General features: G+C 47.3%; 1 protein-coding gene across 7 annotated transcripts in view; it reads left to right on the top strand.

Moving 5' to 3' along the window:
- Nucleotides 1-26,979, top strand: part of NCOR2 (nuclear receptor corepressor 2) — a 234,915-nt gene that overhangs the window by 26,952 nt on the left and 180,984 nt on the right. The window contains exon 1 of one of the 7 annotated variants that reach the window (XM_050318207.1): nucleotides 23,523-23,642. The exons of the other annotated variants lie outside the window; for them this stretch is intronic. The gene's annotated coding sequence lies outside the window, so the exon portion shown is untranslated. Of the gene's footprint in view, nucleotides 1-23,522; nucleotides 23,643-26,979 lie in introns of those variants that run through there. 7 annotated transcript variants of the gene reach the window in all.

Raw genomic sequence — 26,979 nt, 5'->3', positions numbered from 1 at the left:
AACATCCAGTCCTTTTGAAGGTGAGCAGTGGTGACTGTGAGCCATCTTCTGAATTGGGAAGCTGAAAAGAAGCATCAAGGTGTTTTACCTGTGTGGAAGCTGGGAGACCTGTGGTGTATTCCTAATTCACACTGGCATGTCTGGTTAGCTGTGTCAGTGTGTTTGGGTGCCTGTTCCTGCACCAAAGGCCCTTCGGTATGAGGATAATTTTGCTCCTCTGTACAAGTACGATGATACCTTTCCTAAGTCTGGCAGGGAGTGCTGCATTCTCTTGTTATTGAACCAGAAGGTGAGACCTGCAGGGCTTGGCATTTGCAGGGCACGTCTGTCATCCATGAGCTGTGCAGAAGGTGGATCTTGCAGCAGTCCCTTCCTTGTGTTATTCTGTGGCTGTTCATGTGTATGTGAGAGCTGGGGGCAGCCTGATCTTGGGAAATGCCCCCTTTTTAGGAAGGAACAAAGAGCCAACATGAACTGGAGAAACAAGCTGGTGCCATGGGAGTCCTTACATAGACTTCTGGCTGAAAAACCTGAGTGTCCCTGGGCGTGGGCCGTGCTGGACAAGGACAGTCCTGGGTGGATGTAAGTGACCAACTGATGGGAGCAGATTGCCTTTCGCTCTGTGCACCTCGTGCTAAAAATACCACGGTGTCACAGGAAGGGAATGATGTAGGTTGGAAAGCCTGTGTGTGGGCAGAGGTATGGTAGCAGCCTGTTCCTTGGGGAAATGCTGAGGAAACCCAGCACCACTGGAGCAAGGACCCAGCACGTGGAGAGCCAGGCATTGCAGCCTCTCACAAGGTGCATGGTCTCCTGTGGGAGAATGGATGTTCCTCATGGTGTTTGGGAGTGTGAAGCATGGTGGGTGATGCAGCTCCTGTCCCAAGCTTCTTACAAAGCCATCTGTGTCCTCTGCATGTCACTGACCGAGTAACACACTTGTTTTGTTGATTTGGAGTGGGAAAACATAGCTGGAGTGGGAGTGCACATGGCAGATGCCTGTTTTCTCTCAGAAAGCCTGGGGGTAGTAAAGACCTAATTAGCATTCTTGTGAAGGCGAGTCATAGGGAGACTCCAAGATTTAGGTTTGCAAGGAGGGAATTGGTATCAGTGAAAACAACAGATTGCTGAAAATGTGCAAGCAAAGTACTTGATGCTCTGGTGGAGGAGAGAAGGCGGTGTGGCAGGGGCGGTGGGAACAGTCAGGTACATGGTACAAGGGCATGGGTTTCCTTCAGCATCGATGGAATGCTGGCCAGAGTCCGCATCCTGTGTTGGTACCTTGTTTTTTCTGTTGAACTCCACTCTGATGGTGGGAAGACCTGTCTCAACATCTCGACTTGCTGAGGAAAGGTGAGTTCTGCAGTGCCCAAGGGTCACCAGCCTTCACAAATACCTGACTGCTGACTGTCAGGAGTTAAGTGGCAGGCTGCTTCTTCTCTGCAGTCTCGTTTCATTTGCTGTTTTGGAAGGTTTTCTTTGGAGGTGATCCAGGTATAAAGTCCTTGTGTGAGGCCAGGGATTTCCAAAAGTTTGTGATGGTTTTTCCCTGTACCCTTTTGTCTCTGAAGGACACTATATACATGTGCTTCTGTTGTCTGGGAGAGATTCTCTTGGAAAAAGCAAATTAATGTTTAAGACGTTGAACCTCCGGTGTAGACCTAATCACTGTATTTCTGCATTTGCAGTATGTTCCGTGGGTTTCATTTATCATGATGAAGTTTAGTTGAGCACAGCTCTCTTGCTGGTCTTCCCGTCCTCTGCCTGAGGCACATATGCTTCCATTAATTTTCTGCTATTATCCACTCGGGTGTCCTGTGTGATCCAACATGCTTAATTTCATTCTACTGAGCGCCAGCTCTTCCGATCTGAAGTTAGCAGTGCGACTTGCAAGCATCATAAGGAAATGAATCTTTCTTTTCTGGAGATAACTGCTTCCTGAATTTCTATTCTATTTGTAATGCACTAATAACCTCCATCCACCAAATCCTGCTCAACCGTTTGTGTCCCTTGGGTTTCTGTTGAACTGGAGTGTTCCTTGTTGTATTATTGTTGCATCCAGAGCCTGCTAAGGACCATTTGTGCTTGGTGCTGCTCCAAGTCAAAGCTGGTCAGTGCATTGCACATGTTTACAGGGTCTTTGAGGATCGGTGTCGTGCAGAGCTGCAGCAAACACTTGGAAGACATGGGTGTCTTCCTTTAGGAAAGGGAAAGTTACTTCATTTCCAGAGGCTGAGCACGTGAATCCATAGAAGGTGAATTGGTGATGGGCATGATGTCAAACTCTGGTGTAAAATACAAATGGTGATATAAAAGCTGACCTTAAGCAGGCCGAGTTTCAGAGCTGGCTGGCCTACAAAGCATGACTGGGGCAGAGTCTCTTTGGGGATAGGTAGGCAGACAGGAGAGCTTTGAGAAGGCTGTGCTGTGTATTTGCAACTGCTTGATGTTTTTAAAGCCTGGTTTCAAAGCTGCAGTGTTTTGGGTGTCTTTGTTCCTGGGTGAAAGGACCAGGCTCTGTTGTGGTTTTGACAGTCCAGGATCCTTAGCAGCATCCCTGACACGTGTACAGAAGTGTCTTTGCTTCTGAAGGCTGGTGATGCATCACTGCTGGGCCAAAGTCATTTTTCATCGCCTGGATTTCTGAGCTGGAAATGCCTGATGATCAGGCCTAGAGCTGGACAAAAAAATGCAGGAAACTTGTGCACTGAGCAAATACCTCTCATAGCAGGCTGTTTGCACAGAGAAACGAAGTTTAGAAGCAAAAGCAAACATGCACCAGCTAACAGAGAGGGTGAGGCAGGGAAAGAACACCGAGACGTGTTTCTCTGTCTGCAGGTCCATTTCTTACTTGGCTGCTCAAGGATTTAACACTGGTGATCCAGAACTTGACAAGGAACGTTTTGGTCTATACTTGTTAAGCCCCTCCGCCAGTGCAAGGTGTTTAAAACCAGTTTATGAGACCTTCTGCCTGCACAGACACTTATGGACTCGTGTGACCTGGGGGGGCTCTGCTTCCCTTGGGGATCAGACACTGCCTGCGAGGGGTGAGCATCTGTTTGCGTGTATCCTCAGGAGCAGGAGAGGAGTGTGGCTGAGTTCTTGCCCTTTGGGCTCAGGCAGTTTTGCTGCTCAGGTTTGTGTATAAGAAGAATCTGATGAGGCTGCTAAACTGGTTGAGTTCCTACCTAAGGATAGCTCTGTGTCCCAGAACCAAAGTGTGAGTGGGCAGAGATGGCCTTGGAGGAAGGATGAGTGGTGAGGTTTTTCTTGTACAACAACTCCCTTTATAGTGGCTACATCCTACCTTTAAAGTGCTTGTGTGTAGGATCCATAGATTGTGGGGGTCTGCAAGGCAGCAGGAGCTGCTGGGTTGTGTAACGATGGACCCGAATATTTAATTAGCTAATGATGTTCTATAATTTAATTAAAAGTATCTTAGAATATCTAGGCAGCAGGAGGAATATGTCTTTGCCTCCCCTCAAGCCTACTGCTGATAAGTGCATTAATCCATTTGCATTTGTTCTGTAAAGGCATGTTTCTATCAGGTTTTCAGGAAAGTCTGCTTCCTTTTAAATGGAAAAAAGATAAGGCAAGACACTTGAGTCCTTTGTGGGTAGAGCCTATAATCCTCCACATGAGGGAAGTTCTGTTTGAGGCTTTGTCTAGCATTTCAGTGGTACAGTATGTTGCTGACTATTCTCAGCCTGCTTTGCATAGGTAATTAATTTGTCCCCTGCAGTAATTTCTCTGTAGTGATAATGCGGTAAATGCCAAACTTAGGTGGTTATGTGTGAGTACATGTAAAAGAACTAGTCATGGTGTAAGTGACTGAGATGATGAGATGACTGTGTAGAAAGTGTTGTGCACTGAGCATTAGCAACAGGCTGCACTGATTTCACCAGATAATGCAGATAGTTCAGGCTCTGAATAATTCATAGTCCGAGCCCTGATAATAGTGAGTACAAAGAGTGCAAGGCACACCTGGAAAATCTTTTTTATGGGTGTTCTCCATGTAGCCCTTGCACTGGCAAAGTTTTTTACTGTTCTATTTTTTTTTTTTTTCACAGATAGAGAAATTGAGGTTTGGAGACCTTAAGTGACATGTTCCAGGAAGATGTTATCAGAGCCGAGATAGCCGTGGGGTGCTTTGTGGCTTTCCATCTTTGTGCTGCTGAACATCCTTGCAGAGAGCATGGAGGTTAGATACCCTGAGACATGCCAGCTCTGTGTTCCCTTGGGCTGGATGCACTTCAGAGAGCACAACCCAGCTTTGCCTTTTCCCTTCGAGGGGCAGAAGGGGCTGGTTGCCAGCCAAGAGAGCAGAGCTGAAGATGGGAGTTCTCTTGCAGTAGAGGGGAGGCCCTGTATGCAAAGGGCACTGTATATAATTGGGCTGAGCTGTGTGTCAGCTGTTTCCTGCTGTGTGGCATTTGATCTGCAGCAGAGATCAAGTCCTAGTGACGTCCTCCATTGAAGCTTGTGCTGTTGTTGTTTCAAGGGAAGCCTGTATTACTTATTCATGTGGTTTTCAGAAGTTGCCCAGCAAGAATATATTTGAGGGTCATCTTGTTTTTGTTTTTCCTTCTCCAAATGCTTTCCGTCCATCAGGCGTCCTCTTTGTTGGTCACTTCTTCAGAAGCAAACATTACTGGCATTCTTGGTAGTTTCTATTTAAAAGAAAAGACTTGAAAATCAGCAAAGGCTTCTGTTGTGCGTGCATTTATTTCTTCGCGTGCAGGGTCCTTCGGTGCTCAATTCTAAACGGTTGAATTATTAAACTTGAAAAGCATCTGCTCTTTAGTAAGCATTCACATGTCCTGTAAACATGATGGATAACAAAGCAGAACCTAATGCAATTGACAGAGCTTTGTTGATGTTTGGAATGTGGGTTTGTGTGAACTGTTATTTTATAGTTGTGGGGTTTATGACTTGCTGCTGGGGGTAGCTGGTGACTGATCTGGAGTCAGCTCCCTTCTGCAGGACTGAGCATTCTATGTGGAGCTGGGTTTTCCCTGGACCAATTGGTCCAGGAAGCTGGGCGGGAGGAAGGGCTGCACCACTGATCTGCTCGAGGTATTTCTGGAACTGTAATATCTGGGTGCATTAGGTTTGCTCACAGTGTCCTAATCTCTGTACCAACTTCAGACCCTTTTGTGGTAAGGAGGCAGAGAGGGACTAATTGATTTGCACTGAGGCGTTCCTGAATCCAGGGCTGGCTTTCCTGTATGCTTCCTCCCCAGTGCCTCTGGGCCTCATTTTTTAAGCTTACGGATGTGCAGAATAAGCAGCTCTGCCAGCAGCTGCCTGGGCAGAATAAGAGGCCTGTGCAGTCCTACTGACAGTGTCTGACCCTCTGCTCTGAGTGGCTTTTCCTGACCCGCCTCACCCCACTGTGAAGAACTAACCAGTGCAGAACCAGTGGTGGCTGAGAGGCCAAACTGGACTTGAAAACTTTCCCACATAAAATGCACTGGCAGTGCCAGCAGAGATGAGGGTGAGAGGAGACAGCTCCGCTGTGCCAAAGCACTCTTTCATCTCTTTTCAGCTCTCCCTGTGAGGGGTCCTGGCTCACAGCACATAGATGCCTTGTGCAGATGTCTTGGCTGGGAAAGAAGTGGCCCCTTTTCCCTCCTAAGCAGAGCAGAAAGATATAAGAAAGCTATTGATCTGCCTGTAGCCAAAGTGAGCTGAGCCAAGCTCTGCAGTGCTTTATTGAGCTGGGTTAAGGCTTTGTTGCTCACTGGAATTAAAAAAAAAAAAAAAAAAAAAGAAGAAAAAGGAAAGAAAGAGTAAAGAAAAAGCTGAAAGAAGATAGGTTTTTTCTGTGTTGGTAAACAAATTGTTAGCTGGGTGTTGTTTACGTGCTTATTATTTCCAAGCAAATGAGAGGCAGGAACAGACAGTGAACAAAGGCTGAGCTTTCTCATCCTGCTCAGGAGGGAAGCAGCTTGGCCCTGGGAGCTGCCAGGCTCAGGTCCGGGCGGGCTGGCAGCGGGCACCAGAGCTGTCTCATCGCTTGGGGTGGCACATGTGCAGCCAGGCAGTGGCAGGAGTCCAGTTGTTAATGGGCAGGTGCTTCTCCTGCTGATGGGAATCACAGTGGCCTTGTTAGTGGTGCTGAGAAAGATGCCAAGGAGTGGCTGGGGTGGGAAGCTGAACTCCATCGCGGCTCTGCATGTCGGTCGCTTGCCCCTCAGTGGTGCAGAGATCTGCCTGGCCAGTCCTCACGGCTCTATTTCACTTCTGCTGGAGGAGAAACAGAGCAAGTGCTCTCTGGGCTCTTAATCTGGTCTTTTTCCTGAACACTAAATTCAGCCTTGAAGTCTTTTCCCTCTGGTAAGCAAGTATTTTTGAGGAAAAACGGATTTTGAAAGCAGCATAATTTATTTCCTTGGTGCTCTCCTGGAAAAGTCATCAGTCTTGGATTTGCATTCCCTCTGCTGCTGTTGTGAAATGGTGCTTCAGTGCCACGCTCCTGGCGCTGCCTGGCTCGGCCTGGGCAGGTTGGTTAGTGCAGGGAGCCATGGCTGCGATGGTGCCAGTGTGGATGAAGGGTGCTCTGGATCGTGTTCAGTGTTGGGAGGTTGGCCAGAGGACTGCAGCAGCCAGCTCTGCAAATAGGAGGAATTTCTATTGAAACCCTGTGTCTGAATGTGTTAAAATTTAGCTTTAATTGTGATTTAACTTTACTTGTGTGGTGGTGTGTAAGCGCCAGGTCGTACTGAATCCTTCTTCGGTTTTTAAAGGCTGGAAACTCTGCTTGGTGCACGTGGTGCAGCTGGTTTTGCTTTACTCCTTGGAGCCGAGAGGTTGGCCAGAATTAGTGCCTACTGCTTGTCTGAACTGCCCTGACGAGTTCACACCACCTTGTTTGATTTTGAGGAAATACGGTTGATTTGTGATCCTGCATGAACTTCAGCTGAAATGTTCTCTGCTTAGTGCCTCTGCTGTAGTTGGTGTCACCTCCTCCTCCTCACTTTGCTCACGTGCAATGGAAGAAATGCTCCTTGGGGAGGGGAAAGGGGCTTTTCTGGGTGTTTTCAGTTGCTAGAGAGCCGTAGTGATCTTTAATCCTAAGGTGCAAATTGCTATTGCAGCATTTTCCAGGGGAAAAGCAGCCTTGAGAGGAAATGGAGCTATAAATGAGCCTGGCTGGGCTCCTGGCTGAGTGCTTTGAGCGAGAGTTTGTGCTCTCCCTTTTGGCTACAGGCCAGCCTTTCAAAGGCAGCTTGGCAGAGCCGTGCTGTGCGCTCAGGTACCCCCTAACCCTCGCCTGCTGATGTTCTGATAAGCAAGTGCACGCACGCCGTGTTGGGGCTGATCACGTGCGCGCTCGACCCTGCTTGCCAGTGCCGTGCTTTGATGGCTGTAAGTGTGCACTGGCATCATGCAGTTCACCCACAGACTTTGAGAATCTAACCTTGTAATTTTAGCAGCTGGCTCAGCACTGTCTCTGAGCAGATAGGCTGGTTAAAATAAATAAATAAATAAAAGTACAGGCCTGTTTCCTGTGCATGTCAATATTGGAATAATTTTAAATGGTGTGTTTTCTCCTGGTCACTGACCTATAGTTTATTCCATTATCGACTGCTGGGTTACTGGCTCTTTGTATTCTGTGGTTAAGTGAACTGTAAGGCTGAAATCATTTGGCTGGAGTGGTGTTGCTGGGCAGGAACTTGAGTCTGGCTGACTCAGATTGGGGTGAAAGTGTACCCTTTGGCAACTCAAATACTCATTTATCTCCACCTCCCCCCCAATAAACGGGTTAAACAACATAGTGGAATATTGATCCTGCTTTCATCTGGCAGCCTCAGGCTGTTGCTGTTACCTTTGTGCCACATTCCTGCTGCTTTCCCAACAATGCCGTACATTTTCTCCAGAGCTCCCTCCCTCCCCTTGGTGACCTTCTCTTGGTTTGGCTGTGATGGCTTCACTGCCGGACGCCTTCGCTGGTGTGAAGCACATACAACACCAGCAGGGGCAGAACTTGGGGTAAAGGTGGTAAAGGCTTGCTCAGTTGGTGTGATGCTGCAAACACCATAAAGTGAAGCTTCGTGGCTTGGTAACGTGCTTTCGTTCCCCAGGCTCTGCTCTGTGAACTGCTGGCCTTAGGTGGGGCCCTAGAATAACCACTCTCTGTTCTCTCAGGGTGTTAGGGGTAGACTGAGGGCTGGCTGAAAACCATGCACCTCCTGTCTTTGTCGGTGCCATAGTTACTGATAGGTGTTTAGCGACTGCCACCTCATGTTGTCCTGGTGTTTTGGCGGTCATGGACCTTTACTGATGCGGTGGATTATTTAAAACTCTGATCAAGACTCCTGGAGTGGCCAGTATTGCTGCTTTTAGCAGGGCTGTTCCTTCTGAGAAGTGCCTGAGTCTCCTGACTGTTGCTGACATCCAAGTTGCCAGTGGGTGATTCGAGTACAGCCCCATCCGAGACCCCACTGTCCTGGTTGTGCTGCCTGCGTTGTGTGAAGCTTCTGCAAACATGGGTGCAGAGAAGCAGTCCAGCTGGAAGGAGTCTTGTTAAGCTGTGCTAACAAGCAGTAAACCATCATCCCTTTCCATGCCGACAGCCTGGGGCAAGGTTGCGTAGTGCTGAGGGGCTCCAGCCTCTGCAGCGTCCCGTGCTGAGCTGCACGTGTTTATTCACAGGGGAGGAGGGTGGTTCGCTATTTCTTTCCCTGTTAGGGTGAACACTTGCACTGAGCTTACATGCCCTGCCTGGGACTGCCTTAGGCTCTTCGGAGTTTTTGGCTGCTGCAGAGAAGTAGCTTTAGCACACTCAGAGATACTGTTCTGTACTACCTGTTCATATTTCAGGTCTAACGAGGATTGGATCTTTGTTAATGACTGCTTTGCGTGTCCTGATTGTTGGCTATGGGGGTGTTAGAAAGGCCTTTTTGTGTGCTGCTGCCCGTCTTCCCAACCAGATGCATCCATCATCTTCAAAAGAAGCGGGGGAGAAAGATGGCTTATAATTTTTTTTTTTGTTTTGTTGGAGCCATCAAAATTTGGCATCCAAATAAACAGGTGTTCTGGCATGGGAGCAGAGGAGTGCTTGTCTCCAAGCTCCTGTCTCTTTTCATGTGTCTTCAGGGAGTCTCTATCAAAGAGCTGACTTCACTAATGATGTAATTTATTTTCTTTTCTGCTGAGGGATTGGTGAAGAACTGGGCTCCTGGTGTCTGTAGCAAGGTAGGCTGGTGCAAGAGGTAAACGTCTCTGGAGCACAGCCCAAAAATTGCCTTGGGTAGAATTAAACTCTGAAAGTAAATAACGTTGCTGCTCTGCAAACCTCTGGCCTTGTGAGGCAAATACTTGAGACACTCAGTCCCGGCGTTATGTGCTGTGTTCAGACATGTCTGCTGTTACTGGTGGACAGATGCTGGGAGTAACCCTCGAACCTCTGAGGAACTCAAGTCTGGAAAGTTTTGGAGACTGTGGCTGAAGGTACTTTGGCTCACAAGTTGAAATGCGTGTCACCATTTGCCAGCATTTTGTGTGCGGGTCTCCCCAAAACCTGATTCTTTACCTCCTGTGTTTGATGTCTAAGTCTGGCCCTGTTGGTCTCTTGGTGTAGAGAAATTCATATGGATTGTATGGAAAAAGCCTTCCAACATCAGGGCTCCCTTGCCTGAGCCCCACCAGGGGTATGTGCAGAAGACAGGCTGGGCCTCAGGAAGATGAAGACAGCAAACCCCTGATCAGTCTTAACTTTGTTCCTCGGCTTCCAGGCGGTGCCACTTCCAAGATAAGGCAAACACTGCGGTGACCTTATCCAGGGACCTCGCTGACGTCAACGTGTGCCTGTCCATTAACCTCGTTGGACTTTGGGTCAGGTTTCTTTGAAGGCTGGGCATTGAAAGCAAAGAGCGAAAGGCTAGCCGGGGTCACTCCAGTCTTTGCTGGGGTAACTGGAGCAAAGACAAGGGGCAGGCTGTGTGAGCCAGCCTGTTGGGAGGGTCAGCCCACATGTGATTGAAGGCAGAGGGGTTTTCCATGGCCCTCTGTCTTGAGCTTCTTATGCCAAACATGTCTTATAGACCTGCTGCTGGGCCTCTCGACATGCATCTCCCTTTAAATGTTTGTTTATGTGCGTGTCCCTGGGGCGCTTTGAAAATCTCTGGAGATGCCTAACAGGATTGAGGCACCCAAGTGTCTGTGCACAGGATCAGCACAGCACGCTTGGTTTTATTTTGTCCTTAAATAAAAGCAGGCTCTGAGCAGATGGAAACATTAGCATGAGCTGTGTGCCTTTGTGTTTTAATGCTGTCTCCCTGAGCAGTGAGAGAGAAGCATTATGAAGTTCTTGCTTTAAGAGGACCTTGATGGCAGCAGCCGAGCTGGGGCGGCCTTGGAGAGGACTCGTAAGCCACTTTTTGGTGCTTTGTGTTGTAGAGTGCTGTGTACCTCAGGGGCTGCCTGTGTCACTTGTTGCTCCTTCTGTGACAAAGAAAATTCCAGATGCAAGCCTAGGTTGGTAAGTAGTAAGTGAATGACATTAACCAGGCAGGAAATATTCCTGCTTGGCTTTAGGGTTCCACATAGCAAACAAAGAAACAGTAATAACAAACACTGGGTTTACTTAGGAGTAATCTGACTTTGGTTTTTATTGTAAGCCTCAGGAGAACAGTAACTTTCACCTAGTGTGACTTTCTTCCAAACCACAGCATCTCTGCCTACAGGCACCCTGGTAGACATCTGTTCCTCAAGTTGCCTACTGTGTTCATCATGTTGGTACCTGAAGTGTTTTGGTACCTTACTGACTGTTCTCCTGCTCCTTTCCTCCCCTGTGCATGTGCTGCTTCCTCAAGGCATTTTGGCACCAAGGAGGAGGCAGAAGTAGCACTTAAAACATAAAGGATTCCAGATGTGAGCATGCCTTGGACACTGTTGGTGGAGGAGAAACACGTAATCCACACAGGTGCTCACATTATGGTGTGGCCACATGGTATGTGTGGATAAATATCCCAGATAAAGCTGATTGTTTTTTGTAGGTTAGTTTCCTCTCTCCTTTTTAAACTGTAAATTGAAATCCACACTCTGGGGAGCCTGCAACTGTATACCTGTTAGCTGCATTCCGTGCCGTGGTGTCAACTTGATGGCTGGAGCTTCACATTCTTAAATGTCAGTGATGAGGTGTTAGAAGTTCCCCTCTTCCTGCTGGAGGAGGTTGGAGGAGGCCCTTGAGAACTGTTTGCCGTAGGAAATGAGAACTGCCAAGATCCTCTGTTTCGAGGGAGTCTACATGATCCTTTCACCTTGTGAAGGATGAAGTAATGCTGGTATTGCCACTTGAGCCCTATCCCTGGCTGGATAGCAAAGCCTGGTCCTTCTGATGCAGTGATTTGCCTCTGCCACCGTTCTCTACAAGGGCAGGCCAGCAGAGCTGGCTTTGCTGTGAGACTGAGTCTCCTTCCCTGCTGATGGGAACTGTAGTGCTTACACTTCCCCTAATGCTGTGCAAATTATTTTGCAACTTTATTTTCACAAGGAACAGGCGGATGATCCATATTGCACTTGGAGGGGGGTTGCAAGCTAGTGAAACCAAAACCTAGATTCTTCTTTCCTTGGCGAGAAGTTTAATTTTGAGCATCTGGAACACAAGATCAGAGTGGGGTTGTGAGCTAGACCAAGTCTTGTTTTTACGGGAGGTAGCTGGAAAACTCATTGCTTTTGCTGATGCTGGTTCTCCTTGAAAGTGTTGTAGTGACTGTGGTATTACTACTGTTGACTGTGTGTTGGTTTCATGGCAGAATTGTTAATCTTTGTGAAGGCGATTTCAGTCTTTTTGTCTATCAGGTAACCTCAAAATATAACCCACTACAACTGGGTCTGAATCTTTTCCATTAATGTAGCAGATTCCAAAGGGCCAAGTGGGGAATGGTCTGTTTGTAAGGGTGCTCCTCTACAGTTCTGATGCTTCAGAGAAGCCCTGTGCGTTGGTTGGAACAAATTACATTGAACTCTCGAGCTCTTACATTATTTTGGGGTCTGGAGTTGATTTGGAGAGTGAAAACTGGATGTCACAACAGTGTCTGAGACACTGCTGGAGATGATGACGCTCATTCCAGGGTGTTCAGGCAGCTCCTGCGTGCACTGTGGTGAGCAGCACCTCCACACTAGCAGGGCTGTTGCACAAGGGATGGAAAGACCTCCTGGGGTGTTCCTGCTTTTATGCTGCTCTCTGGCCTTTTGTTCTCATTTTTCAAATGGGTGCTCAGAATTCTCAGAGCAGTTTGATTGAAAGAAGAAATGTTGAACTGAAGGATTAAAAAAAAACCCCAACCACAACAGAGGATTACCTAATTTGAGGCTGGTGTCTGTACCATTTCACACTCTCTTACTCCTGTCAGTCAGGGCGCTTTTTATATACATATGAATTTTCTAAGACAGACCTTGCTGTCTAAGGCTGAGGTATTGTCCTACCTATTTCAGGCTGTTTCGTGGATCTGCTTGAGACGCTGTTTCCTTGTTTCCATTTCTCAGCCCTGGTGCTGCATCCCTTCTGATCGGGCAGGGAATTGAGGGTTCTGACTCAGTCTTCCGAGAAGACTCCTGAAGTTGCCTGGGAAAACGCTGCGGTGCCTGAGCAGCTGGCGAGGGCAGGCAGAGCTGGCAGACGGGCAGGGCTGCGGCTGTCTGGAGCGGAGGGAAGGAGGATGCACGCACTGACCAGCGGGGCTTTGGGGAGCCGCATCCTCCGTTCCTGGCTTTGATTTGGTGTGAAAGGTTCGCCTTCAGGCTGCTGACCTCCCCGGCCCAGCAGCGTGGCACGAGCAGTTGCTTGCGTGAGACCTTTCTTGATTTCTGTCCTGACCTGATGTGTCATGCTCTGGAGACGATGGTTTTGTAAGGATGCTCTTGGGTGGTGAGTGAAGTGCTCTGATATATATTCCCCCAAGCCCCGTGGAGTATTATTTTTGTGTACTTCTTAGGTGAAAAAGAAGAATCTGGCAACTGTGTAGGAGGCTGTTTTGAGTGGTATAGACAAGCATTAACAGTGATAAATCTGGGGGGTTTATTTAGGACTTTTTTTCTTTTTTTTAACTCTTTGAGCTCCTCTGGACTTTTCTGCACGCAGGTAGGAAAATAGGAGGTATGAAACCTAAGGCATGGCCAATGCCTTTGTCCCAGGAGAGGTGCTGAGTGTCAGAGGAGCTGGGGCTTGGGGCTACAGTATTCCCAAATGTGGGTTGGGGTTACAGCATTGCCAAATGTGTCCTGCCGTGCATTTCCCACCGCGTGGGGCCCTGAGCAGTTATCTGTAACAGTAGTAACATAAATTGAATGAGCAGTCCAGTTAAATAAGTAATGAAGTTAGCAGGGTGCCTAATTAAATTAAATTCAAAATTATGTATGGATGATGCCTTTCTAATAATTGCTGTAGGTTTGTCATTGAGGAACTCCACACTGCCCTCTTGGAGGAAGCTCCCGCTTTCCCAGGTGAATGTTGGTACAACAGAGGGATGCATTTTACACTTCAGTGGACTTTAACTCCTTCCTCATGCTCTTGTGACCATGGTAGTGTTGCTGTTTCCTGTTCTGCTGAGATGTGTGGAGGGTGATTTCAGCCTCTGCTGCTTATATGATGGTTTTTCCATTCCTACAAAGTGTTTCTGCTTTGCTCCTGCCCTCCTAGACCAGCCTTAGTGCTGTTTCCTCTATCACTGTGCCACACTGATCTCTTTGTAGGCACTGTCCCCTGCCCTTCCCATCCTCTTGGTGCCAGGGGAATCATTCCTGCCTCTGTAAAGCACTGAGACCTGACGACACGTCTGGTTGCTCTGGACACAATGACTTAGCTCACTGCTTTATTTGAAAGTAATCTCTTAATATCCATCTTTCCGGGCTTCTTTCAAACAGCAGAGCTTTGAAGGTGTGTGTCAGTTTGGGGATAAACGTTAAGCTGAGGTGGAAGAACAATTCTGAAGCAAAGGAAAGCTGCTGAAATTAAAGACACTTGAGAAGACAGAGCCATCATGGCCACCTCTCTCCAGACAGTGTGTTGAAAGCAGTCTGTCCCCGTCCTGGGCATGGTCAGGCACTCAGTGTGTTTTGAAGATGAGTTGTCAAGGCAGAGCTGGCCCTGGCTGGCAGTTGCTGACCTTTGAGCTAATATGTGCTTAACAGAAGGATGTGAGTACATTAGAGGAAGAATTGTCATTGTCCTTACCATCTTTTCATCTCCTTTTGAGAAGGACAGGTCTATTAAAGGATCTCTGCTCCAGTGGAAGTGGTCCTCCCCCTCCAGGAGATGATTGCTGGCTTTTCTTAAGGCTATAGTAGATGCAGGGAGGAGAGAGTGCCCAAATGACCAGAGCTCCATTGCTGCTTTTTTAATTCCCACCCTGCCCCACTGTTCATTTCGCTTATACATAAAGTTCCAGAATGTGTCTTTGGTGTAGTATCCAAACTTGCCTGCTGCAGGGGCAATGGTCCTGGGGATCCACAGCTTATTCTTCATTAATCAACAGATGCACTGCAGAGAGATGCCTGGGACAGCAGCTACAGTGATGAATTATGGAAGATTTTTGTCACATTCTGGGCAGTCTGATTCTTCCCTGTTGATGGTTTCCCTGGGAAAGCCTCCAGGGGATGAACAGGAGGATCATGCAACCCCTTTTGCTCCAGGAACAGCAAATACTTTGGAGTGTTTCCCTGTGGTGCTTCATCAGAGAATCTGAAGGTCCTCAGCAAACCTCTAATTAGTCCTTGATTGGCCTCAGCACCTTGACACCCACCCCCCTTGTGACTGAGCAGCAAGATTGAAGAGCCTTGTTACCCCCCCATCTCCTGAGCTGAAGTGTGAAAGTAGAAGGATCTTGGCCAGAGCCCTTATGAAGCCAGAGGAGTCTAGAAAACCACAGGGTGTAGTGACTGCTATCACTAAGTGATTTGCATGGGTGCAGTGACCTGAGCAGGGCTCTGCACATTTCATGCACAGTTGCGTTAAAGGGATGCTGATCATTTTCAGCATGACCTGCTAATTATTAGAGCAGATGAAAGCCTTTTTTTTTTTTTCCCCTCTTTAAATCCTCCTCCCCCTGCATGTTCTCTTCTTCTCCCTGCTCCTTCCCCAAGCCCTTAGCTAAGCTAATCAACATGACACAAACAGCCGAAAAAGCAGTATTCTCACAGCAGCTATTAACTAGAGAGGAGACAGTGGTGTCTGGAGCCCCTCGGGAGGGACTCGCCTGGTATAACCCATTACTTTTAACAGCCAGAGTGAGAGCTGCAGAGTCACAACAGAAAAGCTTTAAGCTTCTTTCTTTTGAGGTCCTCATACACAGTGATCTGTTTCCTATGATGTAGATTTTTAAGAAGACCTAAGTGTGGAATTTCAGTGACGCTTCCCAGATATCTGATACGTCCCTGATTAAAAATAAATATCAATAGCTATATATGTTTTTTGGTAAGTTTTCCAAAACTCGAGACATATGGCTGGGTCCTTCAAGAGAATTTTTCCACCCCAGATGTCTATTTATTGTTGGTACAGCGTCCCTCAGCAGCAGAACACACAACTAGGGGAGGGTCATGTTAATTTGGTGAAGTAGTTTCTACAATTGCATCAAGCTGGACACATGGGTTTGTTTTCTCCCATATTTCAAGAATTTTTTTTTATCTACAGCTGTGGGAGGGATTTTCCAGTCTCCTCTGCTCTGGTTTAGATGAATGCTTAAAAGTTGTGCTTGTGGTGATAACAGAATAGGCTGAGACAGAGGACAGACATGCCTTAGGAATTTCAGTTGTGGTGGTACGCTGGAAGGAAGCTGAACAAATGGACACGATGTTTAAATAGTGTGTCCTGAATTGCTTTCATTTGGTTCTTATTTTGTAAGCCATTGGCTGGGTTTTCTGTCCTTTCAGAAATCAGCAGCTTCTTATGAAATATGGAGCTGTTTAAAAACAGACAGCAGCTGCTCCATCCTTGCGTCAGCACGGACTCGGCAGAAGGAAGGGGAATGGTAGACGGTTGTTTAGCTGTGATATTCTTCCCTTCGTTGCTGTTGTCATATTGTGTTAACAGAAGGTCTGATCAAATATACACCAGGAAAGTAAGACTTAATGTTTCTTTGTTCTCCTGGAATGGTGCTGGGAGGGGAGCGGGGGAATGTTTGAATGAGACTTTTATTTATGTGGTTCAGATAGCTCAGCGTTGCCTGTGTCGGTAGGTATGTTGTTCTGCTCTTATTTCTTAGGCTGCTTGCTGTATTTTTAGCTGGGAAAAGTCTTTACTTGGTTGTTTGTACAAAACCTCTGCTATGTGATATGGAAACCTCGATGGGGGGGTAAGTATTTAACAGGGAGAGTATGCTGTGTTCACACTGACTTCATAACTGGTTTTAAACTCTTTTCATAAAAAAAAAAATCTCAGCCAGATTATTTAAAAAAAAAAAAAAAAGAAAGAAAAATGAGGAACATTGTTGCACAAGAACTGGAAAGAACCCAAATAGTTTGCTTACTGTTAAAATTGCAACATGACTGGAAACATTTGGTAAAGAAAAATTAATTGCCTGGTGTATTTGTGGTTTCCTGTTGAATCTCAATTTCTAGAGGAGGTTGAAAATCCCATGGATGTTTCCTCAGATTACTAGATAGCATTATACCTTGTGAGCATGATGAAAGACCTTCAGCAAAGCATGGCAGATATCCATGGCTTGCTATAAAAAGTCTCTCCCATCTGGAACATGACTGTTTTCTCCTTTTTAGTAGGATGGTTTGAGCAGAGATAAACATGCAGTGAAATTTAGGTCCAGTCGTACTTCACTGCCAACATGGACTTCCTTCCAATCTGAGAGTCACTTGAAGAAGAATGCTGCTGTGGTTGTTAGTCCTCAGAGCTTTAAATAAGCTTTGAAGCCATGGACAGGGCTGGCTCGTAAGGGAGGAGGAGAGGGCCAAGTTCAGCAGAGGATGGACTTGAATGTGGTTGAAGGTCTGCTCTGGCCCATCTCACACCACTCCTGAGTGATGGTGCTGTGCATGTTGAGCTGCAAAGCCAGAGCTTGAGAGAATCAGATGAGAGAAAATACCAGCGCTGAGGAACATGATGGTTCTCACATCTGGAGGCTTGGGAAGCATCTGCTGGGTGAAACCCTGGGCTGGAGACTTCTGTTCAGGGGTCAGGTCAGAGCATCACAGTTCTCCTTTGGCCCTCAGCCCCTGCTCAGCCTCCTTGTTTGATCATGCAGAAGATGTTTGTGTACGCAGTAGAACTCGTGATGACACAGGGCTTAAGGTTGTGAAATCTTTGAGGCTCTTCTGGGTATTCCTGTGGGAATGGAAGAGTTAGCCCTCAGATAATTTCCGTGGGGAAATAGTTAATCTCATAAACACCAGAGGTTGTTTTCTAAAGCGAAGGCAGGGCTGTGCGGGAGCGTGTGGTTAACCATGTAGAGTGGAGACAGGCTACAACTCATAAAGGAAAAGTGTATGTAGGAGTTTATAGCTGGGTATGAGTGTATTAAAGCTTTAATTTGAGATCACTGACTGAGATGAAAATGAGCTGCTGGGGAGTGACACTGCTTTGAGGGAGCTGAAAGCAACCTTCTGAGATGGATGGTGGCCCCACAACTGCAGGCGCTTGATGTCTGAGAACATGCACGGTTACACAAAGTCTGCTTCTGGTGGTTCTGGAAAACAGTAAAGTATTGGGGGTTTTGGTGTAACTGGAAATAATGAAAAACTTATTTTAAAATTAATGCTCAGCTAACTTTCTGAAAATCCCACATCCAGTTTTGAATGTGTGTGTTCGCTCTTGGGCTGTTGGGAGTTAAGTTTTCCTCTTGACTCAACCGTGGAAACGGTCTTCGTTTATCATTTCCCATTTTAGCTCCTGTATTAAAATTATAACAAGGCTGGGGTTTATTTTTGTCTTGTGTACATTTATCTCCTGTGTATCCTTGTGTCTATTATTAGAGTCCTGCTCCATTGCTAAATGGATTGGCCGAGTTCTTGGGGACAAAATATTGAAGCATATGACTAGTCTGCAATACGCCTCAGCCGAGGCTCTGCAGTATTCATAGCGCCTGGGTTTACCCAGCGTTTGTCACAGCTTGCCTATTTTAAACACTGAGGATGCAGTGGGCAGAGCCAGCAGATAGGAGATATTCAATGGCATATCAGCTTGTAAGTGGAAGGAGGGAGGAGGTGGAGGTGGAGGGGAAGCTCCAGCTGAAAATAAACAGATAACAGTGGTGTGTGTTTGGGAAGCATGGCCAGGGCACAGCCCTCCTCTTGTTTTGCTTTTTTATTTGGACTTTTTTTTTCTTGACAGGATATTTCTGTTTCAGAGTGCAAATAAGGGAATGTCGAATCCTCTGCAAGGAGACTGATGTGGTGGTTGGTTGGCTATGAAATGACCCATTCCTGAATTAAAAAACAACTGGAAACTTCTGGTGGGTTCCAGCCATGTTTCAAAGTCCCCGTGCCTACCACTTCTGCTGGTTGGTGGCTGGACACTTGTCCTCCAATCTCTGCCTGGCTTTTTGGCTTGCACAAGAGTGATTTGTATTTCTGCTGATCTTGCCTCCTGGTTCCACATCCAGCCTGAGATGTGTGGGGTTTTTTTTTAATCTTTCTGGGATTTGCTCCATTTTGTAACCTAGCTATTGAATATCTTAACAATGTTGTTGCTTTGCTTGCAGGGTCTGTTTGTCCATGGAGCTTCTTCCATGCCTGCAGCTCTCTCCTAGGTCTTAGGAAGACCTTCAGGGTCCTGCATGCTGTAGTGGTATGCCTTTCAGAGGTCTAGTTTTTGGTACTTTAATTTTTTTTTTATTATTAAATAGTCTAGGCAGTGTCTTTGGGGAGACATGTTGCAGAACTCAGAAAAACAATTAGAGAAGACTCTTACTGGTATGGCATGGCTCGCGATCAGATTCTTGATTTGATTTTTATTCCCTTCTACTTCGTTTCTCTAAAAAATGTGATGAAATACTTTCCCTACTCCCCTTGGCTGAATGAGCCATCTTTTTCCACCTCCTCCCTTCTTTGTGTTCCTCATCCAACATCCTTTGGTTCCTACGTATGTGCCACGTGCTTCCTTGTTTTGCCTGCATTAACAGAATCTTCTGACGTCGGAGCCTGTTCCGAAGGACGCGGCTTGGCCCTTGCAAAGCTCTTTCTCTGCTGCAGGCTCTGCTAGTAGAGGCAGGTGTGCCCAGTGTGGAACTGTATTTGGGCTGGGTGTGTTCCTGGAAGCTCTGGCTTGTGGAGCAGGAGGGTGGTTTAGCCCTGGCCGTGAAGCTGTGGGTGTAAAAAGCTGGGAACTCTGAGGTAGGATCAGCACACAGGACTGAGTTGCCTGAAAGATTTGCTACTGTAGCCACAGAATGGCTTGGCAGGTGGGGGAGAGTTGATCAAACATGCCTGCTTCCACTAATTGTCTGGCTTTTGTATTTCTTTTTGTGATTTTTTTTTTTTTTAAAATTTCATGGACTTTAAAGCATGCGTGACTGAACAGTTTAATTAGCTGTGGGAACTGCTGGAGATAACTTACCGGGATTTTCTGCAAACCTCTCTGCCCTTTTCATGTTCTCCGTGCAGCAGAGTTGCTGTGAGCAGGCAGGCAGGAGTGCCTGTGAACGTGGCCCAAGTAAGATGTTATCACCTGCAGGTGACTGGCTGTGTGTAGGCTGGCTGTTTGTTGGTGGGAACCAGTCCCTGATCTGGTACCCCTGCCTGGGCTCGTGGGGAGGAGGTGCACGTTGGGCAGAGCAGAATCCAGCCACACACTTGAGCCGTGCTTGCTGGGGACAGCCTCACACCTCATGGACATACCTCCTTTCACCTAGGTCACCTTCTTACACACCTCTGTTGCAGGGGAGACCTTTTGCAGTCATTGCTTCATGATTGCACTCTAATTTGGTGATCTTTGGGTGATCTCCTCTTCTGCTTTTCACCTCAGAATGTTTCAGTGGCTGTGAAAGTAGTTACGGGAGGGATACCAGCAGTGTTGTTGAAGTTGTATGGGCTTTAATGGAAACATGGACATTTGTCATGGCCTGCCAGCATGTTTTCAGAGGTTGCTAATGGGTGATATTCCCAGAGATTTGGCTTGAAATCCTGTTCCTCCTGCAGTGAATGGGTGAATGGAGGCTCCTCATGACTTTGCAGGGGCTGGCATTCAGCCCAAGTTCTCCTCCTGGTTCCATCAGGAAAGTCATCTCTGGATCCCTTGCCATGGCTGGACCTGTGCTTTCCAGGCCGTGGGAACTACCTGAGTGGTGGTAGAGGAGCTGTATGGGGCTGCAAGTGGCTCCTTTTCCTGGGAGAGCAGAAGCAAACCACCCACCTTGGAAAAACAGAGGTTATAACAATGAGCTTGTGTCTCCAGCTTTATTAGCGATGGTCAAAATCGATTTTCTGATGTATTTTTCTTGTGCTCACAGTGATTTTCTGTGGTCAAATAAGTCTTCTTGTTTTGTTCTTGTGCATGAATGGATTTTATGTGGAGCTGGCTTCCATGCTGCAGGGTCTGCTTCATCCTGACACCCACTGCTGAGCCTGCCCTGGTCGTGCAGTCTGTCTGGAGGCTGTACATGATCGAACACACACTTAATCAATTAGGAATTGTTAAAGGTCAAGGATATTATTGCAGAAGGTTCATTAAAAAAAAAAAAAAAAAAGGCATCCTGTAAGAGGTGCTGGTGCTTATTTCCTTTAAATCCTTAGATTTGGGGTTTGAGAGGAAAAATTATTAAATGATGTCTTAAAGCTGAATAAAGAAGTCAGTATTGAATGTTCTAATGTCTTACAGATGCTGTGGGGTTGCAGGGTTTTATTTTAAATTTAACAATGGGAGTTGGAGCAGCTCCAGCATTGTAAAGAATAGTCTCTTTAATTAAGGGTTTAAGCTAGGAGAGTGTGTGTAGTGTGATGCCATTTTAAAGTTTCAGCAGGGCTTTGTAGTTGTAACTTGGTTTTCCCCATCTTGCATCATGCATCCATGTGTCTCGGGTCATGGTGGGGATGGAGGTTCTTTGCCTGGAGAAGAGAGGTTGGTCTCTGTAAGGATAGAAAGGTTTCTCCAGCTGTTTTAGCCCTGACTTTACAATTTTCTCTTTCCCGTGACTCCTGGTGCCCACTTTAGGGTGCAGTGCACATGGTGTGTTATACTCACCTGCTGCTCTCGGCAACATGGTGTGTTACACCCAGGAGAAAATATCAGCTTTGTTTTTCCCTAATAGTTTTTTTCTTTTCAGGTGTGGGAGAGGGTGTTTTCTAGTCATGTTCTTAGATTTCATCTTGGCAATAGCAAGTTGGGATGGAGGTTAAGGGGCAAGGGAAGAGGGAGACTGGGATCAAATTCAGTCTGCTCAGGAAGGTATCCTGAGACTCACTGAGGTTTCACTGGAGTAGTGGAGTATGAGATGTAGTTGTGTGTCTGAGGCATTCAGCTGGGCAGGGCCCAATCCCATGCCTCTGGAAGTTCTTAGGTTTCAGTTCTCTGTGACTTGTTCACCTGTAACTTACTGGGGCGGAACCCAGAAAATTGGCCGTTAAAAAGATGAACTGAATTATTATTCTCCCATAGAAGACACAAGTGTTCCAGGCATGTGACCTGAGTTCTCACCAGAAAAAAACAATGTCAAGAGATTTATGGTGACGTGTCTTAACTTCAGCCCCTTCTCAGCTCACGGGACTCGGGTGGATGCTCCATGCCAGGTCTGTTTTTCTCCCTGGCTGTGTGGTAGCACAACATGCATTTAATTATCAGCAGCAACAGTTGCTACTTCTGGCCATCTCGGACACTTGGCTGTAGGAACCAGCATCTGCCAGGGTTTGCTGCATCCTGGTTTGTGCAAAGACTGTTGCTTGACTTTTTTTTAGGGTACTTACTGTGAGAATTAGGCTTTTCTGTGGCATTGTAGCAAAGGCTGAGCAGCTGTGAGCCTGACACGTACCAAGGAACCTTTATGGTTTGCATTTAGCGTCTCCTGGTATGTTTATTCCCATAAAATAATTAATTGAACTAGAGCTCCAAACAATGTTATCACCTTTGCACATTAGAAAATCATAATCATGCTCTGCGACTTAATGAGATTTAGAAAGAAATGTTCTTTTTTTGTTTGCCTTCTGGTTTTCCAGTGTTAAAGACTCCCATGGGTTGTGCATTCAAGTGTTTTCTGGAGATCACAGGGGCAGTGGGCTGGCTGTGTGTGGAGGGCTGGCCGTGGGCAGCCACCAGTGCAGAGCAGGAACCTTCGGGTTTCCCAGAGTTCTTGGCAGACTTGGAGCTGGATTGTGAACGCTGGCAACACTGTTTTGAGAACTAAGCAGTGAGAACAGAGCTAAATGTATTTTTGTGGTGGTCTTGGCTCTGCTATTTTTTTTAAATTTTCTCTTTTATTTTCCATTGTTTTCTTTGCTTATTTGTTAACTTGCAAAATTCAACAAATTCCAGAGGATCTCCCAGCCCTTGGGGTGAGTTTTACTCAGGGCTGCAGTGAGCCATCACAGGGCTGTGGCTGTCACTCGCTGAGCTCCTGCTCAGAGGTGTAGGTGCAACGGGGACCTCCTGGCCTTCAGGTGGTCAGGGTCTGTGCCAGGGTGTGGAGATAGTGGGGTCATCCTGGGCAGACTGTGTGCGTAGTCACGGTAAATATTAACTTCACATGATCTTGGGAGCTGCTGTGCGTGTGTTAGCTGCTCATTTCGTTAGGATTTGGTTGAAACTCAGTCATGAGGCTCCTTAACTTCATCAGTCTTCCTACACCGCTGACTTTATTGATGTCTTGAGCGTCTTCTCCTCTGAGTTTCGCTGCTGTTTCTCAGTCTTGCAGTTGGTTCTCCAGGACAAATTCTCCCAGATTTGCTGAGAGATGAATTGTAAAGCATCTTGCTTCCCTGCAGCTCTGCAAATCCCGTCCAGAGCCCTGCCAGCCTCCTCACGGGGAGGGCAGTGACAATCACATGCACAAGTGTTGTTTTGTGGTCTGTTTTCTCCCAGGCCGGGCGAGCTGGAGGAGAACCTCACGCACAGCTTGCTGGAGCCAGCAAGCAGAGCAAACGTACCTGCTGAGTAACAGACTGAAATAAACACGGAAAAGCCCAGATGGGGTTGTGGCAGTTACTGCAGATGCTGTGTCTGTGACAAATCAACAAATCCACTAGATGGGAAACGGTTCCTGTGTGTGCTGTCCCCGGGAAGAAGAGCATCCCCTGCACCACTGCCCGGTGACCCCGGGCCGTTCATCTGGGCAACGCCGGGCGGCGGTGCAGGGAGGAAATGGTTAAAGGAGGAGAGGTTGTCAAGTTGGGTTAGCCATCAGATAGCTAATATTTTAGAGGTTTTTCAGAGCTAAGCTATAAAAAGGCCGTAGCAGTATTTCAACTCGCCCATTGTCTGCTGGAAGCCAGCCAGCGTTGCCATGCCGACGAGGAATTATTACTTGCTGCCAGAGCTGGAGGAAAAGCTCATACTTTTGGCTTCAAAACAGGAGGGGTGGACTTATGTAATCCACTGTGTTTATAGGCTGAGACTGGCAGGAGCATTGAGAAATAATTACAGGCTTTCCATTTCATTTCCAGCTTGGTTTTAAGGCTGTGTGGCCTCGCTTTATTTATTTATTTTGAAGTTAAGAGGGTGGCTGCTAAAGATGCAGGAGGTGATGCATGGATGCTGCTAGGTAAGTACCCCCTGCTTCCCTCCCCGGGCTGGCTGGGCGGCTTTTGTTTTGGTGGCATTTTGTGTGGAGAGCTAAACTAGGCCACAGCAGAAAAAAGTTGCTTTGAAAAACTGAGACTTGGCCCGGCGACACAGAAACAGTGTTCAGCACTGGAGGCTGAGCACACACTCCTGCAGTTGCCTGGAGGTGTCCAGCCACTTGCCGGCGGAGGTGAAGTGCAAGGTTTTGTGAGCCCCTGCTGCTTTCTAAGGTGATTTTTTTTTTCCCCTCCAGCCCTCCTTGGCGTGGAGCGTGTAGTTTTGGGGGGAGGGTAGCACCAGGGAGAAAGGAGAGAAAAAGTTTGGAAATTTTTTTTTTTCCCCCTGGACATCTTGGTCTTCCGCGTTGCTCTGTCGGCTGGAGAGGGTTTTGTCCGTGGGATCAAAGCAGTTTTGCTGATGTTTTGTGCTTTTGAGAGGTGAATTGCGAAGTTTATCCTGTAATTAATGTGGGCTTGTTCATCCCGGGAGCAGTCAGCAGATGATGCTGTAATTTGGGTTTGCCTGAAAAGCAGCGCGGTGTGTTTTGACTTCGGTCAGGCCAGTGGGAGTTCACAGCTGCTGTTTTGGTGCTGGCTGTGGCATAAAGGGAGTTATTGGTGGTGAACTCTGCTCGCAGAACTTTGAGGACGTGTGGGTTTGTTGTTTCTGAGGGTCATGGTCCTGTAGCTGTGGGGTGGATCCTTCAGGTGCAGTGGGAATCCCAGCAGCGATGGTGGGATGGGGCATGTTCTGGGCTGCAAAGTGGCAGCGAGGAGTGGGATGCTGTGGGTGGGATGGGAGAGCTGTGCTGGGGCAGCATCAGAGCCCCTGAGCCATCAGAGCTAGGGTGAGCTGTGCCATGCATTGTCATTCTCAGGCTCCCTTCAGTAAATGAGAATCCTGCAAACTGTGACTTTTTAAATCTCTTTGACATTGGATGTAAAGCTCTGATGAGTGGATGAAGCCTATTTTTGGAGGGGATATGAAGAATGATTTGCTATGCTGCACACTTGCCTTGAAGGTTACAGAGGTGTATAGAAGCTGCAGTGTGCTGTGATTTTTTTTTTATTTTTAATTTTTTGTTTAGTTTTCTTTCACTGCACAGTGTCCTACTGAGGAGTTACATTCTTAGTCCATGCTAATCTACCTTCTTGCCACTGTTGTATGGTGTGTACAGATGAAATATCCCTGCTGCTGTGCCAGGCTGCTCTAGAGGGTGGACTCTGGTGTTGGCCAGCACTTTGACTCACTCAGATACTGCACTTCTTAGGGACAGCTGCAGTCCCATGTGAACATGTTTGGGCCCTGTCTTGAAACACAGGGGTGCCTCAGTGACATTGGTGTACACAAGGGCTTGTTAAATGCACGCTGTGGAAATAAACTGCTTTTTCCACAGTTTCCCACAGTTACGGGCAAAAACTTGGGAGAGTGGTGACACACTTTAAGTGGGGAAACATTCCTTGAAAGAGCAGGTTTGACTGGTGTTAGCAGAGATGCATGGGTGTGTTACACAAAATAATTCAGTCATTTAATGATCTATAATACTGCTCAAACTCCTACCACAGATGCTGTTGGACTCGATGCGAGTTGGATTTGTTACTGCGGCGTTGTTTTTTTTTTTTTTTTTTTTGTCTGGGATTCATGCCAAGATGAACTGTATGTTCTGTTCTTAAGAGCTATGAGTAATGTATGTGTGAATCTATAACATAAGTAATACGAGTATATAAAATGTGTGAGTGTGCAGGATCCGAGTACCCTGCGTCTGCGGAGCGCCGCACACATGCTCTGTGTGCGTTCTCAAATGGGGTGTGATACATGTCTGGGCAAAATTAATGACATGCCTTGGAGTTACTGCTCGCTGCAGAGCCCTGTCTGATGGCCTCATCCCAGAGAGCTGAGCCGAAATCCCAGTTGAAGCTACGGTTTGGCTGCTTAATTGCCCTTTTGGAGGAGTTACAAATTAGAGCTGGAAGTCCCTCCCTGCGCCTACAGCGGAAGCCACCCTTAATGGAGACAAGAGGGATGCTTGCACTGTTGTTTCCCGAGTAGTCAGTGGAGCAGCGGGGTGTTTGGGGGTGCTGGGGGTCTGTGCCTTGGAGGCAGGGGGCACAAAGTGTGCTGGGGGCTCCACTCTGAACCACCTCAGGTAGATGCTGCTCCAGGAGCTGCTGTAGAAGCAATGCATTCCAAGGCAGGCCTGCTGCTACTAAGGGGATTTTTTTAAAAATTATTTTTCAGATGAATAAAATGGGCTTTCACTCATAAATTATTTTTCTTATGTGAAAAATGAGAAGGTGGCAAGTAGCCAATTTCCCCGCCTCCCTCTTCCCAGCTCCGATGAGGTCATTGCCTCTCAAAGTTTATACCACGCACTGTGAGACATGGCTGGAGGAGCAAGGAGGCAACAAATGGCTCTCCCGGAGCTGGTGGGAGCAATGACCGCCCGTCCCTGAAATGTTAGTGAGCTGTAAGTGATTCCTGGGCTGGAGGGGGCCTGGTACAGCTGTCAGGGAAAACCCTGTAGCACGAAGATCCGGGTGGGAGGGGAGCACCCCGGTCACTGCCCGGTCCTTGCAATGGTCCAGGTACAGGACACAGCAGGACCTGGGGTGTTTTGGAGTCAGGTCCAGGGGGTGGTCGTGCAGCTTGGTGGGCTGCCAGGTGGAAGGAGACTGGGCATGTGCTTTGGTGAAATGTGATCGGCAGCAGTCCTGGCACTCCTCATCTGAGCTTGCTCTTGTGTCCATTTACTTTTCCTCGGGAATTTCCTCAGCGCTGTTTTTGCAATGGGGTTGCGAAAGTTCATGACCCAGTGAAGGATCTCTCCAAGACCTTTGTGTCCCTAGCTGAGTGGCTGCCTGGAGAAGTTGTTTTTCTTTTCCCTTGAACGCCATGCTGAGCTGCATGTGGATTCCTGAGCTATTGTTTTCTTCTTGTCTGTTCCCCCACCCTCCATCCCGTGGTGGAAGAGATGCGGAAAAGGGAGCGCCCGGACCATGAGGTGTCCTTGGGGCTTTCCTACAGGTTGCAGCCCAGGAGGGCATATTTGGAGGGCTGTGCCCTACTCCCTGTGGCCTTCACTGGGGTGCCTGGGGACTGTGGCCTGAGCTGTCTGTGGTTTCCACATTCGGCATTGGCCTGAAACCACTATTTCATAGGTGCCATAATTAATTATTGAAATGTCAGAGCTTATTTACTGCCTCGTGCCTTTGCTGTGGCTCAGATTTTGGCTAGAATTTGCTGTACCTTCTAGGGGCGGTCAGGAAGATGCATCTTTAGCTCTTATTGTCTCACAGCCCCATTGTTGCTCTGGGGAG

Source organism: Myiozetetes cayanensis, unplaced genomic scaffold (assembly GCF_022539395.1).
Source record: "Myiozetetes cayanensis isolate MyiCay16 unplaced genomic scaffold, myiCay2020 scf21, whole genome shotgun sequence".
Classification (NCBI taxonomy): Eukaryota; Metazoa; Chordata; class Aves; order Passeriformes; family Tyrannidae; genus Myiozetetes; species Myiozetetes cayanensis.
This window is presented reverse-complemented; position numbering and strand designations above follow the sequence as displayed.